Below are 17,897 nucleotides of genomic sequence, written 5' to 3' on the forward strand. Positions count from 1 at the left end.
ATATCAAAAAAAGCAATAAGAGGAGAGAAGATGAAATATAAGAAGTTGGCTAATAAAATAAAAGATTGCAAGAGTTTTTGTTCGATGTCTAAAAGATAAGAGAAAGACAAGAGTGGACAATGGACCACTGGAAAACGAGCTGGAGAAGTAGTTATGGGGAACAAAGGAATAGGGTTTAGGCTGTAGGATTGCTTGCTGAGCTGTAGGTTTGATATCCAGATGTTTCATTACCTGGCTGGGTAACATCGTCAGTGGTGACCTCTAAGTGAAGCAAAGCTGTTGTCTCCTGCTTTCTAAACCTCAACCTGAGCTATAAACCTTGCAAAAACCTATGGGTGCAACACGCTACAACTTGCCCAAAGATGGGAAAGGAATGCCATCTGAGAGAGTTCCACCTGCGAACAACTGTACTTCCTGCATGAATGTTTGAGAAATAAATAGAAAGATGGAGACAACAGCTTCCCTTCACTTGGAGGTCACCACTGATGATGTTACCCAGCCAGGTAATGAAACATCTGGATATCAAACCTACAGCTCAGCGAGCAATCCTACAGCCTAAATAGCAGAGGAATTGAAAGGTACTTAGTAGCAGTCTTCACGGTGGAGGACATAAACAGCCTGCCAGAACTTTGAGTGTGTGAGGGGACAGAGATAAGTGCATTGGCCATCAGTAAGGAGAAAGTGCTGGGAAAGCTGAAAGATCAGAAGATGGAGAAATCATCAGGACCAGGTGGACTACACCCTAGAGTTCCGAAGGAGTTAGTGAGGAGATTGTCGAGGCATTGGTGTTGATTTTCCAGGAATCACTGGAGCCATGTAAGTTCCTAAAAGATGGGAAAATGGATAATGTAACATCCCTGCTTAAGAAGGGAGAGAAGCAGAAGACAGAAATCTATAGGCTGGTTAGTCTGACTTTGGTTGTTAGTAAGATTTTAGAGTTGATTGTTAAGAATGAGATTGTGGAGCACTTGGAAGTGCATGGTAAAATAGGGCTGAGTCAGCATGGTTTCATCAAGGGGAGGTCCCTGGCGCTGAGGTAGCAGAGTTAACCACTGAGCCACTATGAGATTATGCACTTTGGTAGGAAGAATAGAAGTGTAAACTATGTTCTAAATGAAGAAATGCTTTGGAAATCTGAAGCACAAGGGTACTTAGAGTCCTAATTCATGACTCTCAAGGTAGTTGAAGGCATATTGTAAGGAAGGATGAGCTGGGATTGGAGGAGGTGGCTGGGAATGCGATAGGTAGATCAAGGTGGGGATGAAGGTGATAGATCAGAGAGGAGGGCGGAGCAGATAAGAGGGAAGGAAGATGGACAGCTAGGCATGAGATCAATGTGGATTTCACCCATTCATCATTTCCCCTCCTCTCACCTTGTCCCAGAACCAACCTTCAACTTAGCACCACCCTCTTGAACTGTTCTACCTGTCAAACCTGTCATCTATCCGTTCCACCCTCCTCTCTGACCTATCACCTTCACTCACACCTTCATATATCTACTGCAGCCACCTTCCTCCCAGCCTCTCCCCCCTTCCCATTTATATCTCACTCTTCCTTCGGCACTCATTCCTGATGAAGAGCTTCTGCCCGAAATGTCAACTCTCCTGCTGCTCGGATGCTGCCTGACCAGCTGTGCCTTTCCAGCACCACACTCTTCGACTCTGATCTCCAGCGTCTCTAGTCCTTACTTTCTCCACAGGGTGAGTGCTAGGCAACATCAATTTTAGCAAAATCAGCATTATTTGAGGCTAGAAAGTCCATTCATCAGTCTAATGATGGCCAGGAAGAAGCTGTTCCTGAACCTGTTCAGACTTCGGTATCTTCTGCCTGAAGAGGTTGTAGGAGATCATAATCGGGATGTGAGGGGTCTTTGATGTTGGCAGCCTTTCCGCATCTGATTCTCTGTCTATTACAATGACCAAGGGATCACTGAAGTCTCAGAGTTTGGTTAGTTACGGTTTGCTGCATGGTAACCTGGGGAATTGCAGTATTCATAAATCTGCACAAGGTCAACAGTAGCTATGTACAGTTTATGAATGATTCTGCTTGCTGAACAGAACTGAAACAGAACATATTGAATCATATTTTAAACAGATTTTGTTACTAATAACTTAAACCTGACCTATCCTTATAATAATTTTAAAATTCTTCCCAAATTGCAAATGCACCAGATTCTCATACTGTAATCCTTGCCACTACCAACAGAGAAATAGAAGAGGGGTGAAAATTGCCATCTTGTCGATGTAAATCAACATCCTTGAAAACCTTTTATGTATCCTCTTCAATTTAATCATATCCTTCAGTACTCCAAAGGTTACCAGTTCTCATACACTGATCTTGCTGCATTGTTACAATGTGTGAGACAGCAGTGCAGATTTTAATTTAACTTAATTGCACAGACTATATGATTTAGTAACAGAAGTAGGCCACTTGATCCATCGAGTCTGCTCTGCCTAGGAATACTGTGGCAAGTAACTCTCCTTCTGACTTCCCAAAGTCTGTCTACCATCTACAAGGCACACATCAGGAGTATGATGGAATACTCCCACTTGCCTGGATAGGTGCAGCTCCAATAACACTCAAAATGCTTGACACCATCCAAGCCAGAGCTACCTCCTTGATTTGCACCACATCTACAAGCATCCACTCTCTTCATCACCGATGCTGAGTAGCAGCAATGTGTACTATCTACAAGATGCACTGCAGAAACTCACCAAAGATTAGCACTTTTCAAACCAATGACCATTTCCATCTAGAAGGACAAGGGCAGCAGGAACATGGGAACACCACCACCTGCAAACTTCCCCCTGAGCTACTTACAATCCTGACTCAGAAATATATTGCTGTTCCTTTCACTGTCGCTAGGTAAAACTCCTGGAATCCCTTGCCTCAAAACATTGTGGGTCTACCTACAGCACATGGGAGGCAGTGTTTCAAGAAAGCAGCTCACTATCACCTTTGCAAGGGCAATGAAGGGTGGGCAATAAATACTGGCCTGCCAGCAATGTCCATCTCCAATGAGTGAATTAAAATAAAAGAAATTCTTCCTTATTTCATTTTTAAATGAATGACTCCTTACTCTGAGATTATGCTGTCTGATCCTACACTCCCCACCGGGAAAATCTTCCTGTATCCACCATGCCAAGAATTTTATAGTTCAGTGGGGTTGTTTCTCATTGAGGAGAAAGTGAGGACTGCAGATGCCGGAGATCAGAGCTGAAAATGTGTTGCTGGAAAAGCGCAGCAGGTCAGGCAGCATCCAAGGAGCAGGAGAAGAAGGACTCATGCCCGAAACGTCGATTGTCCTGCTCCTTGGATGCTGCCTGACCTGCTGCGCTTTTCCAGCAACACATTTTCAGCTCTTGTTTCTCATTGAGGAAATGTTTTTCACTCATAGTGTGGGGAAGTGGTGTGGTCTCACTACCTGAAAGGGTGGTAGAAGTACAATTTGTCACAACATTTAGGAAGCATTTAGATGCATACATGAAATGCCATGGCATACAGACCAGGTGCTGACATGGATAGGGAGAATGCACTTAGTCTTTTTTTCCCAGGGTTGGAGAATCAAAGACTAGAGGGCTTCCATTTAAGGTTAAAGGAGAAAGATTGAAAGGGAACCTGAGGGACGACTTTTTTGCACAGTGCATGCTACGCATGTAGAATAAGTGCCAGCGGAAGTGGAAAAGCACAGCAGGTCAGGCAGCATCTGGGCAGCAATGAGGCTTATTCCTAATGAAGGGCTTTTGCCTGAAATGTCGATTCTTTCTGCTCCTCAGATGCTGCTTGACCTGCTGTGCTTTTCCAGCGCCACACTCCTAACTCTAATCTCCAGCATCTGCAGTACTCACTTTTGCCTGCCAATGGAAGTAGTTGAGGTGGGTACATTAACAACAAGGCATTTGGATAAATACATGGATAAGAATGTTTTAGAAGGATATGGGCCAAGTGCAGGAAATGGGTTGGCATTGATGAACATTTTGGTCAGCATGGACCAGTTTGGGCCAAAGGGCCTGTCTCTGTGCTGTAGGACTCTATGATTCTATGACTGTAAATGGGATTGCAGTATATTGGTGCTTCTTAACCAGTGAAGACATGATGGGTGAAAGGGCTTTTTATATGCTGTAAATGTCTGAGTTTCTATGTTGGTTTCTCAAGTAAAGCATCAATTAGGGGTGAATGTAAGTGCCCAAACTGTGTCGCAAGTTATAGAATAGCATCTAAATACAGTTCAAATTGTGAATAAAAATTTCTTGCATATATTGAAGATAGGCCGCACAAATTTCTCTGAAAGCCACAACTGCCTAATGTGCACAGATTCAGGCAGAACAGTCAACAAAAATGAGGGCTACAGCATAAAGAAAAGTACTGTTTGTTTTTAACAGGTACCTACCTGCCATGAAGAAAATGTATGAGATTGAAGGGCCCCCAGATGGGTGACATGAGACTATATCTGTATCAGCAGGAAGAGTTTGTCTGCAAAGGAATTTCAGCAGCTTAAGGGTCCTCAAAATGAAAGATGTTTCTCCAGTGATGAGAGATCTGCTATGCTCCATTTTGAAGTTGGGTTGACAGTCCTCAAGTTAAGGTCATACAAATTTTCCATGTTCAAAGAAAATGTATACTTGAAGAATTGTGAGACTGTGTGAGCCTGAAGTCAAAGATTTGGAGATAGGAATGAAGAAAATTGTACGCGTGAATGTATAAATTAGGAGATGTTGTATAAGACGATTGTGGAAGACAACATTAACCCTCCAGCCAAAGTGTAGATGTCATACGTGCTAGAGTGTGGAAGTTTAGAGTACCTTCAGATGTTGAAGAAGACGTATCTTCTATCCTAGTTTCCTCCAGACACTTTGCAACAGTGTCTATCTAACTAATGGAAGTTGTACCTCACTGATGTAATATACTGCAGGTTGAAACTCATGTCTTTTTTTTGGCTAAATGTCAGTATCATCTGGTTTCATGGAGGTTTTCTCTCCATTACCCTTAGCAAGATTTCTTACACTTCCTCAGCAGATTTGTCTCATTAATAATCCATCAAATCCCTGTGGTGACTCCTTCATCTGATACTAGGCCAATTCTCCCACTCAGTTTAGAAGGAGGAGCTCATCTTTGCCTGCATGACCCAGAATAAGCCAGCATTGCTGTCACCAATGTCATCTTTGAAAGGCCATTGTGCAGCTGGACAAGCACTGTCAGTTCAGAGCTGGTCCGGACAATTCCTGGCACTGGCCCTGGAGGGTGCTGATTAGGAGAATTTGCCAATCCACTTTGCAGATGGACACCTTGTGTTTCTGGTGGATGGGATGGTGCATATCACTGGAGTAGGTCACAACACCAGAGTCGGCCAGCCTGGTGCAAGGTTTCCACTCAGGTCAGAGTGCTCTCAGCTATCTGGAGGAATGCCCAGCAGTGTAGGACGAAGGACAAAGAAATTCTCTGCTCTTCCAGGTAAATGCCATCACATTGGCTCTGCTAGCTCATACTCATAGAAACCCTACAGTGCTGAAAGACGCCATCCAGCCAATCAAGTCTGCACCAACCCTTCAAAAGCTGGCCTCCCGGTGTGATGTGGAAACCTTTCGGCCTCCTGCAGCAGCCTCCCAGCATTGGCCTGCTGACCACCCAATGTGGAACCATGACCCAGTGCAGACTAAAAGCTAAGTGACAGTGTGGTCCGCTATACTGAACTCTTTTTTTGGTAATGCTGGACATTTTATTTCTATATTGTCATTGGCAATGTATAAACCCTTCACTGTACTTGTTGAGTGAGTATATGTGACAATAAAATCTATTCTATTTGCATCCCCATGCAGACCCAGGCCCCTGTTCTATCCCCATAACCCCACATTTACTATGGCGAACTCACTTCCGCTGCACATCACTGGACACTATAGGACAACTTAGCTAAGCCACCTAATCAGTATATCTTTGGACTGTGGGGAGAAATGGGTGCACCTGGAGGAACCACATGCAGACACAGGAAACTCCTCACTGACGGTCCGGCAAGGCTGGTATGGAACCCAGTTCCCTGGTGCTGTGAGGCAGCAGTCCTAACCATGCAGTACTCTATTCCGGCTGCTGAGCCAACTTCCCATCAAGGCTCAAGCTCTACCATTTCACTGTTGCATGCAACATCTTCCCTCACTTGCTGTCACCCACCCAATTCCCTACACTACCTACTGACCCTGATGACATTCCTTTCATCTGATGCTCGCCTGAGTCTCCCACTCACTGCAGCAGGAAAAGCTCAGTTCTGCTTAGATATTCTCCCCGTGTCTGCGTGGGTTTCCTCCGGGTGCTCCGGTTTCCTCCCACAGTCCAAAAATGTGCAAGTTAGGTGAATTGGCCATGCTAAATTGCCTGTAGTGTTAGGTAAATGTAGGGGAATGGGTCTGGGCGGGTTGCTCTTCGGAGGGTCGGTGTGGACTTGTTAATCTAATCTAAAAATCCCGGTACAAGCTAATATTCCTGTCATTAGCGCCATCTTTAAAAGGCTGTCGTGCATGCATGGCTTCTATGCTGTCTGTTCACTGTCTCAGAAAGCCTTAACATCTTTCATCCACCTGTGGCCAGCAGAATTGTTAGTGCTGCTGCTTTTATCTCCCTCATTTACTTTCAGTAAAGGAAACAGCACACGTAGAATCATGGAATCACAGAAATGTGATTGTGCACAAGGATTGATTGATTTATTGTCACGTATCAAAGTACAGTGGAAAGCTTTATTTACAAGCAGTGCAGGCAGATCATAGTAAGTAAGGATGTAGAGATCAGAGGTTGTAAAAAGACTTAAGATAGAGACATACATTGCACACGCTGTGCACTAGAGATCAACATTAGCAAGGTCCCATTATTTGAGGTCAAAGAGTCTACTCATCAGTCTAATAACAGCTGGAAAGAAGCTGTTCCTGAACCTGCTGGTGTGTGTGTTCAGGGTTCTGTATCTTTTGCCTGATGTAAGAGGTTATAGGAGATCATTACCAGGGTGTGATGGGTCTTTGATGTTGGCAGTATTTCTGTGGCAGTGAACCATGTAAATGGAGTCTGTGGATGGAAGGTTGGCTTCTGTGAGGGTCTGGACTATGCATCCCACCTTCTGTAGTTACTTACAGTCCTGGACAAAGCGGTTGCCATACCAGGCCATTATGTACCCGGACAGTCTGCTTTCAATGATGCATCTGTAGAAGTTTGTGAGGCTTATTGTGGACATGCCAAATTTCCTGAGCTGTCTGAGGAATACGGTATTTTGTGTCTTCTTGACTATCGCATCTAAATGGGAGCCTATTGTGCCTGCACAGTTTGCATTAGCTACTCTGGTACTCAGTAACAGAGCTAATCTCCTGCCTTTTCCCCATATCCCTATACATCATTAGTATCTAAAAGGAAAATGCCCTCTCAAATGCATCAACTGAATTTGTCTCTACCACACTTCGAGGCAGTGCATTCCAATCTTTAATAACTCGCTGTGGAAGAAAGGTTTTACTGACATAATCCTTGCTTTGTTTGCACATCACTCTAAATCTATGTCTTCTTGCTTTTGTTTCTATGACAAGTGGGAACAGTTTCACTCTGTGCTCTGTCAGCCTGGTGATTCTAAAAACCTCAACTATATCTTCTCTCTGCGTCCACTCTCCTAATGTCTTCAATCTTTCCTCATAGCTGAAGTTTCCCAGACCTGGAACCATTCTAGTAAATAGCTCTACACTGTCTTTGATGCATTAGCATCTTCCCTATAAAGTGATTCCCACAACTGAACACAATATTACTGCTGAGGTCTAATAAGTATTTTATGCAAGTTCAAAACCATGTGCTTGCTATTGTACTATTTTCCTTCTTAATAAGGCCGAGAATAGTGTATACTTTATTTACTGCTCTCTCCAGCCGTCCTGCCACCTTCAATGATTTGTTTACATATACATGTAGACCCCTCTGCTCCTCTACCCTCTAGATTGACCTCACATAGGGGCAGAATACGCAGTGTTTGGGCTCCTTGGCCCAGGCTGGTCCTCCTTGTTCGCTTTTCTTTTTGTTTTTCTTTTTCATTATTCTTTCTCAAATGTATCTGATAAAGAGAGATGTTCAGTAGGAAGGTGGCTTCGATGGGTTCTGGAGGGCAACTGGGTCTCCGGAGGGAAGCATGGCTACAGAGTCGGCTGGCCGGAGTGCAACTCTCACCTGCGTGTGGAGTGGGCCCCTGGCAGCAGCATGGTGTGGGCTGTGAAGCCTGGAGGGGGACTCTGGCAGTGGAGAAGGAAATATTGGACTCTCTTTAATTTATGGGTGGCATGGCGGCCTCACAGTACCAGGGACCCAGGTTCAATTCCCACATCAGGCAACTGTCTGCGTGGAGTTTGCACATTCTCCCTGTGTCTGTGTGGGTTTCCTCTGGGTGCTCCGGTTTCCACCCACAATCCAAAGATATATAGGTTAGGTGAATTGGCCATGTGAAATTGCCCATAGTGTTCGGTGCATTCGTAAATATAGGGAGTGGAATGGGTCAAAAGGTCAGTGTAGACTTGTTAAGCTGAATGGCCTGTTTCCACACTGTAGGTAATCTAATTTTTTTTCTTCTTGTTTCATTTTATTTTATCCTAAATTAAAGTGAATGGCACCTGTGCACATTTAATAGGCATCTCATTGCTCCCTGCTAGAACCTTGACTGATACACTGAGTTCTCTTTGAAAATGCAACCAATTGCTTCCGATGTTGGGAAAGGCCTTGCCCAAACTCTCAAGGTCTTCTTTCAGATTTCACACCATGGCCCATGTTGCCAAGGATCCTATGAGATTCTGCCACACATCTTGTTTAAGGCAACAACATCCTCTTGTTAGACTACCTAGTGGTAGTCCATTTCAGACCAAGTGAGTCCAGTAGACCCAGTTGGGAAAGGGACAGTGGCCACATGCCACACTGCCATGACCTATCAGTGTTGGTATCATATGCTAATATGATTTATCTCCCCTTTTAACATGTTATTGAATCTGATTTTCCCTCCTTCCCATCCGTCTATTCCAGCTCATAACAACTAATTATGTAAAAATCATTCTCTTTCATCTTTTCTCTGAATATTTTACACTTTGCCAATTACCCTAAATCTGTGGCTGCAATAGATCATTCTACTAGTGTGAATAGTTCCTTCTGTGCTTATTGTTAAAACTAAAAGTATTAATAATGGAAATCCAAAATAAAGAGAAAAATATGGGATATGGTGAGAAATGCCACTGGAAGAGATGATCGTGTTGTAACTGATATATATTTTTCATGGCTTAATGGTAGGATGCAGAGGGTAATAGTGGAAGTAAGCTAGTCGGACTGGAGGCCTGTGACTAGTGGAGTGCTTCAAGGGTCAGTGCTGGGCCTTGCACTTGGAGTATTGTGATCAGTTTTGGCCAGTTTGCTATAGGAAGAATCTTATTAAACTGGAAACAGTGCAGAAGAAATTTACAAGCATGTTGCCTGGACTCAATGGTCTGAATTATAGGGAGAGATTGGACAAGCTAGAAGCTTTTCTTTAGAGTTTGGAAGACTGAGGGGACATCTTATAGACATGTATAAGATCATGAGAGGCATGGATAGGGTGAATGCACTCAATCATTTTCCCAAGGTTGGGGAATCAAGAATTAGAGGGCATCAGTTTAAGGTTAGAGGGGAAAGAATAAAAGAGAACCCGAGAGAACACATATTTACACAGAGAGTGGTACGCATATGGAATGAATGACAGCAGAAGTATTTGTGGTCAATACATGATCAGCATTTAAAAGGCATTTGGACAGATATATGGATAGGCAAACTTTAGAAGGATATGGGCAAAAGTGCATGGAAACGCAGTTGGCGTTGATGGCCTTTTTGGTTGGCATGGACCAGTTTGGGCCAAAAGGCCTGTCTCCATGCTGTGGGACCCTCTATGCCTCTATGTGCAAACAAAATACGTTCATTAAGAATATTTTATTGATCACGTAAAATTCATCAGAAATTGCTTATTTATTGGGGACTAGATATTTTGCTTTATGGAGTTCAAAGAGAAGGGAAGAAAGAGCTCCATGCACTTTGGGCCTTCTGCTTAGCTTAATACTCATTCTGATTTGAATATTAACCATTATAAGAACTTGAAAGCCCTACATTTCTCATTACAGTTGCATTAAAGAAATATGGAGAGAAAAGGTGATTTCCTGTCCTCACCACATTAAGACAGTCAGCCAACATTAGCAGATGGAAAATTGAGTTAATTAGAGTCTGGGAGGTTTCCTTCAAACCCCAGCCTTGCATTGCACTGCTTAATCGTTTACTACAGCAGAGGCTACTGAAGATAAGTTGCATTAACATCCATTACAAATTGATATCATGTATCCACTTATTGTAAACTTGCTGGCACATCCAACAGTAATGGTGATGTTTGGAGGAGGAGGGTGCTGGTCCTGGAGGAATAGTGGCAATATCTTAAAACAGCTTCTGGCATAGTAAGTGATCAACTTTCCATATTGGTTTAACATAATTATCTGTAAATCTCATGAAGGCATTTCCACATATTGCTGCCTGGGGAGATGGTGGTGTCGTGGTAATTACTCTGGACTAGTACTCAAGAATAATGCCTGGCAGCTGCTGCAATATGAGTTAAGGTAATAAAAATATAGTCTTACTAACAGTGACCATGGAATTATCATCAATTGTCATAGCAACCCATCTGGATCACTAATCCCCTTCAGGAAAGGACCTCACAACAGCCTGACTCACATGTGACTCCAGAACACAGCAATGTGGTTGACTCTTAACTGCCCTGAAATTCCCTCAGAAGCCATTCAGTTCAGGGCAATTAGGAACTTACAATAACTATTGGCCTCATCAGTGTCACCCACATCCCAAGAAAGAATAAGAAAAAACCTGCCCACAGTTTTCAACTCTGACTCATTGTCCCCACTTGAGGCATTGCTTTTCCTCCCTTCCATTCAACACATAGTTCACAAGTTTAGCTTCAGGCATGCAGAAACTGTGAAATATTATGTGGAAAGCTAGGGAAGTGATTGCTGGGTCCCTTGCTGATATATTTGTATCATTGATAGTCACAGGTGAGGTGCTGGAAGATTGGAATTTGCCAAATGTTGGACGTTGCCACTATTTAAGAAGGGTAGTAAGGAAAAGCCAGAGAACTACAGATTGGTGAGCCTGACATTGGTGGTGGGCAAGTTGGTGGGAGGGAATTCTGAGGGACAGGATTTACATGCATTTGGAAAGGCAGGGACTGATCAGGAATGGTCAGCATGGCTTTGTGTGTGGGAAACAGTGTCTCATGAAAATGATTTAGTTTTTTGAAGAAGTAACAAAGAGGATTGATGAGGGCACAGCAGTAGACATGATCTATATGAATTTCAATTAGGTGTTCGACAGGTTCCTCATGGTAGACTGGTTAGCAAGGTTAAATCACATGGAATACAGAGAGAATTAGCCATTTGGATACAGAACTGGCTCAAAGGTAGAAGACAGAGGGTGGTGGTGGCGGGTTGTTTTTCAGACTGGAGGCCTGTTGCCAGTGGAGTGCCACAAGGATCTGTGCTGGATCGACTGCTTTTCATCATGTATATAAATGATTTGCATGTGAATACAGGAGGTATAATTAGTAAGCTTGCAAACAGCACCAAAATTAGAGGTGTAGTGGATAGTGAAGAAGGTTACCTCAGAGTACAACAGGATCTTGATCAGATGGGCCAATGGGCTGAGGAGCAACAGATGGAGTTTAACTTGGATAAATACGAGGTGCTACATTTTGGAAAGGCAAATTAGGGCACGACTTATAGACTTAATGATAAGGTCCTGGGCAGTGTGGCTAAACAAAGAGACCTTGGAGTGCAGGTTCATAGCTCCTTGAAAGTGGGGTCACAGGTAGACAGGATAGTGAAGAAGGCGTTTAGTATGTTTTCCTTTCTTGATCAGTGCATTGAGTACAGGAGTTGGGAGGTCATGTTGTGGCTGCACAGGACATCAGTTAGGCCACTTTTGGAATATTGTGTGCAATTCTGATCTCTCTCCTATAGGAAGGAAGTTGTGAAACTTGAAAGGGTTCAGAATAGATTTACAAGCATGTTGCCAGGGCTGGAAGGTTTGAGCTACAGAGAGAGAGGCCAAATAGGCTGGGGCTCTTTTCCCTGGAACATTGGAGGCTGAGCTTTATAGAGGTTTAGAAAATCATGAGGGGCATGCATAAGATAAATAGACAAGGTCTTTTCCCTATTGAGAGTGTGGTGCTGGAAAAGCACAACAGGTCAGGCAGTATCCGAGGAGCAGGAGAATCGACATTCCGGGTATAAGCCCTTTATCAGGTCTTTTCCCTGTGTTTGGAGAGTCCAGAACTAGATGGTAAAAATTTAAGATGAGAGGGGAAAGAATTAAAAGGAACCTAAGGGGACATTTTTTCGCACTGTGGGTGGTGTGTGTATGGAATGAGGAAGTGGTGGAGGCTGGTACAATTACAACATTTAAAAGGCATCTGGATGGGTATATGAATAAGAAGGATTTAGAGGGATATGGGCCAAGTGCTGGAAAATGGCACTGGATTAGTTTAGGATATCTGGTCGGCATGGACGAGTTTGACCAAAGGGGTTGTTTCTGTGCTGTACATGTCTATGACTCTATGACTCTCGGTGACAAACTGAAATCTGTGCTTCTTGAAATTATAAGATACTTCCTGGTGTAGCCACACTTGGAGAATTGCATTATAGGAAGGATGTGGAAACATTGGAAAGGGTGCAGAGGAAAGTTACCAGGGTGTTGCCTGGTATGGAGGGAAGGTCTTATGAGGAATGGCTGAGGACCTTGAGACCTTTTTCGTTAGAGAGAAGATTAAGAGGTGACTTAATAGATACATATAAGATGATCAGAGGATAGAGTGTACAGTGAGAGCCTTTTTCCTCAGATGGTGATGGCTAGCACAAGGGAACATCACTTTAATTTGAGGGGTGAAAGATATAGGACAGATGAGGTAGGTTCTTTACTCAGAGAGTAGTAGAGTGTGGAATGCCCTGCCTGCAGCAGTCGTAGACTTGTCAATGTTAAGGGCATTTAACTAGTCATTGGATAGACATATGGATAATAATGGAATAGTGTAGGTTAGATTGGCTTCAGATTGGTTTCACAGGACAGCGCAACATCAAGGGCTGAATGGCCTGTACTACACTGTAATGTTCTTTGTTCTTCCTGAAGTTCAGGAAGTACAGATTTACAATTAATTTCTAAAAATGCACAATTTGCTGGAAGGATAGCATTCTAAGCCCATCCCTATTTGCCCGAGAGGTGCTGGTTGTAAGCTGTCTTTTTGAACATTACTCGAGGACTGCTAATGCATCAGTTGGCTCAGAGTATAGCTTTCTTATCTCTGAGTCACAAAGTTGTAAATTTTGTTGCATTATCCCGTTTGAAAAGATGCCTCGTTAAGAGATAAAGTTAAAAATCACACAATATCTGGTTATAGTCCAACAGCTTTATTTGGAAGTACTAGCTTTTGGAGCATTGCTCCTTTGTCAGATAGCTAGTGGGGTAGGATCATAGGAGACAGAATTTATAACAAAAGATCATACTGTCATACAACTGATGCGATATATCTTTTACTAGAAATTCTGTATCCTATGCTCCTGCCCCATGAGCTACTTGACAAAGAAGCCATGTTCCAAAAACTAGTGCTTCCAAATAAACCTGTTGGACTATAAGCTGGTGTTGTATGATTTTTAACTTTGTCCACTTCAGTCCAACACTGGCAACGCAACATCATCTTTAAGAGATGAACATGAAAGTGACTTTTGGTATTTACTATTGCTTGCAACATACCATTCCCTATTCTTCCAAAGGTATATTTTCTTCACCTTTGAAATTGTTTCCAGTAAGAGATCCCCTGCATGTTGTCATGGGGCCACAGGCTCTCTTCACTGTAGTTATCAGGCTGTGTCTAGTGATGACTATACTGTGATAAATTTGTTGAACCATAAATAAACCCACCAGAGATCTTCGTGTAAATTAATCCACTTCCTCCATTTGTGTTACATAGCACCAGAATACTGTTACAGGTTCCGTTCCCACTTAGACAAAACATCAAGTATTTTACTCTGGGACAATTACTGCTCCTTCACAGGTACTGTTTGTCAGATGGGGCATTCAAATTAGATTCCACTAACATCTGATTTAGATATATAAGTCCCATGGCACTATTTTAACTTCGAACTGGGGATGATCCCAGTGTTCTTGCTGACACCTATCCATCAGCCAACAGCACAAAACACATTACTGTTCTGCTGATTGTGAGAGCTTCCTGGATGCAAATTGGCTGCTGAATGTTTAAATTATATCATTGATGACACTATAAAAGTACTTCATTGGCTGCCAAACACTTTGGAATATCTTCTGAAAGATGCTACCTCTGCAGATCTCTCTTTCTTTGAAATGCAAAAGAAACACCTGACTTCACTTTTCAACAATTAATATATTGAACCCTTCTCCATGGCAGCACTGTCCACATGTCTTCAATATATCTGAGGAGCTCATGGCTATCTTATCACTAACATTTAACCATCCATTTAATGTCTCTGCTGCACCACTCTGATACTTTTTGCCCATATCTGACTTCTTTGGCTCGACATTATTCATCTTCTGCTTTGCCTCTTTAAAATGATTTGGAATTTTTTTTTGTTAAGGACATGACACACATGAATATTGTTAAGCACTTTATAGATAAAATTCACAATTATTTCAAACCAGCAGGAGACATCATGTTGAGTGATGAAATTGGATTGAATATATATGTATGCTCAATCCGATCTCAGTAGCAGCATTAGCTCTTCAAACGATCTTATGTATAAATTCTTCAGGCATTTTCATTTATTTGCTGAGTTTGAAAAATACCGATCCTTTCTGCAGTTCTAACTGCAGAAGTGTCTTGAGGGTCTCAATGGCTGACGACGATAATGAAATAAAGTGCTGCATTAATGCATGTAAAATGTACATATATTGTAGTGACTGAGTCAGAAATATATTGATACAGTAGCTCCAGACATTTGTCCTATTAGATGTGAGCATGAAATTGATTTTTAAATATGCCCATAACCATCTATAAGGATGCTCTCTTATTAGAGAAAGATGATTGGTGATCATTTAAACTGAGAGTCACCACACCTCGGACAAGGGGAGAGGTCGAGAAAAAAAGTTCTTCATGGTAACTTCGGCCAGAGCTGGAATTGAACCCTTTCTGTTGGAGTCACTCTGTATCGCAAACCAACCAGCCAGCCCAGTGACACATCAACAGAGAGAAGAAAATAATAGCAAGACCTGGTGCAAACAAAACTGCACAAACAATTTCAAATATGCACTTACAATGTGGAAATACTATAATGTAACATGAGATTGAAGCACATGGAGGACCTAAATATCATGAAGTAGGGATCGTTATTCTACTGGCACCAGAGTTTGAAAAACATGATGGAAAATTAAGATTAAACTATGAGAACAGATTGTTTTCATAGCAAGAAGCTGCAGTTCACATATAATTGAGGAAATCCATTATAGAACATAGAACAATACAGGTCCTTCAGCCCTCAATGTTGTGTCAACCTTTATATCCTACTTTAAGATCAAACTAACCTACACACCCTACATTTTACTATCATCCATGTGGCATTCAAAGAATCGCTTAAATGTCCCTAATGTATCTGACTCAACTACTAACGCTTCCAGTGCATTTCACGCACCCTCCACTCTCTGTGTAAAGAGCCTACCTCTGACATCTCCTCTAAACCTTCCTCCAATCACCTTAAAATTTAAACCCCCTAGTGATAGCCATTTCTGCCCTAGGAAAATGTCTCTGGCTATCCACTCTGTCTATGCCTCTCATTACCTTGTGTACCTCTATCAAATCACCCTCAACCTTTCTTCATAAGACATGCCTCCAGTTCAGGCAGCATCCTGATAAATCTCCTCTGCATCCTCCCGAAAGCTTCCACATCCTTCCAAAAATTAGGCTACTAGAACTGAACATAATATTCCAAGTGTGGTCTAATAGGGTTTTATAGAGCTGCAGTATGACCTCACGGCTCTTAAACTCAATCGCCCTGCTAATAAAAGGTAACACACCTTACCACTTCTTAACAATCTTATCAACTTGCGTAGCAACTTTGAGGGATCTATGGACGTGGACCCCAAGGTCCCTCTGTTAAACAAGAGTATAACATTAGCCGTTTTCCAGTCTTCTGGTACCCTCTCTATCTCCAGTGAATTCTGAAAGATCACCACCAATGCCTTTACAATGTCCTCAGCTATCTCCTTCAGATCTGTGGGGTGTTTTCCAGGTTATGTATTCCCCCTTCAGTAATTTTCAACTTCTCCAGCACCTTCTCCTTCACGATAGCCATTACACTCACCTCTGTCCCCTGACTCTCTTGAAATTCTGGTATGCCACTGGTGTCTCCCATTATGTAAACGATACAAAGTATCAGTTCTTATGCCATTTCTTTGCTCCCCATTACAACTTTTCTAGTCTCATTTTTCATTCATGTCTCTTACTTGTATACAGAACTATAGAATCACCTACTTACACCCATTTTTTCTTTTTGCTCCTCCTGATTGAATGTTTTCCTGTACCACAGTGCAGTGGTCAATGTGCCCATCCTCTGTACTTACCTTTTCGTCATCCATGCAGGGAGCAAGTACGTTCTACCTGATGGACATTGCCAAGAGCTGAGGATCCTCCAATGCCAAATTCAGGATCCCCCTACTCTCCTCACTTGGGGTCACACCCTTCCATCCCTGACAACTGGCCAAATCTGAGATGCTTAACCTACATGGTGTGACTGCCTCCAGAAACACAACATTCAGATTTTTTAATTTCAAAAATATACTTTATTCATGAAATTATTTTGATATCTATACAATTGGTGATGCCATACATACGTATACATTCCATTTCTTTACATAGAGATCGGAGTTAATCATTCGCATGTACAAATCTGTACATTGACCATCCAGATATTCTGCTGAGGCATCAGCGGAGCCCAATGACTGGGTGGGCCCCCTGTTCTTCTAAGGCAGGCAGACCTTACATGGTGGTCTTTCCCCACCACACCTTGGCTGCAGCTGCCCCCAGCTTCAGAGTGTCCCTCAGCACGTAGTCCTGGACTTTGGATGTGCCAGTCTGCAACACTCAGTCGGGGTCCACTCCTTCAGCTGGAAGATCAACAGGTTTCAGGCAGACCAAAGAGTGTCTTTCACCGAGTTGATGATTCTCCAGGCACAGTTGATGTTCGTCTCGGTGTGTGTCCCAGTGAACAGACTGAAACACAACATCCAGACTTTTTTTAATTTCAAAAATATACTTTATTCATAAAATATTTTGATGGTCTGTACAGTTGGTCAGGCCATACATATGGAAACATTCAATTTCTTTGCATACAGAGATCAGAATTTATCATTTGTATGTTCAGGTCTGTACGTTTATCAATCATATATCCATATATTTAGCTGAGGCGTCAGCAGAGCCCAAATGACTGTGTGGGCCCCCTGTTCTTCTTAGGCAGGCAGATGTTACACAGTGGTCTTTCCCCACCGTGTCTTGGCAGCAGCTGCCCCAAGCTTCAGCGCGTCCCTCAGCACGTAGTCCTGGACCTTGGAATGTGCCAGTCTGCAGCACTCAGTCGGGGTCAACTCCTTCAGCTCCTTTTTTAAAATTTCAAAAATATAATTTATTCATAAAATAATTTGATGGTCTGTACAGTCGGTCATGCATTACATACATAAACATTTACATCCAGAGATCATAATTTACCACTTGCATATACAGGTCTGTATGTTTATCAATCATATATCCATATATTTGGCTGAGGCATCAGCAGAGCCCAAATGACTGCGTGGGTCCCCTGTTCTTCTTAGGC

Source organism: Chiloscyllium plagiosum, unplaced genomic scaffold (assembly GCF_037043375.1).
Source record: "Chiloscyllium plagiosum isolate Xiang-an unplaced genomic scaffold, Cpla_swu_hap1 HiC_scaffold_1, whole genome shotgun sequence".
Classification (NCBI taxonomy): Eukaryota; Metazoa; Chordata; class Chondrichthyes; order Orectolobiformes; family Hemiscylliidae; genus Chiloscyllium; species Chiloscyllium plagiosum.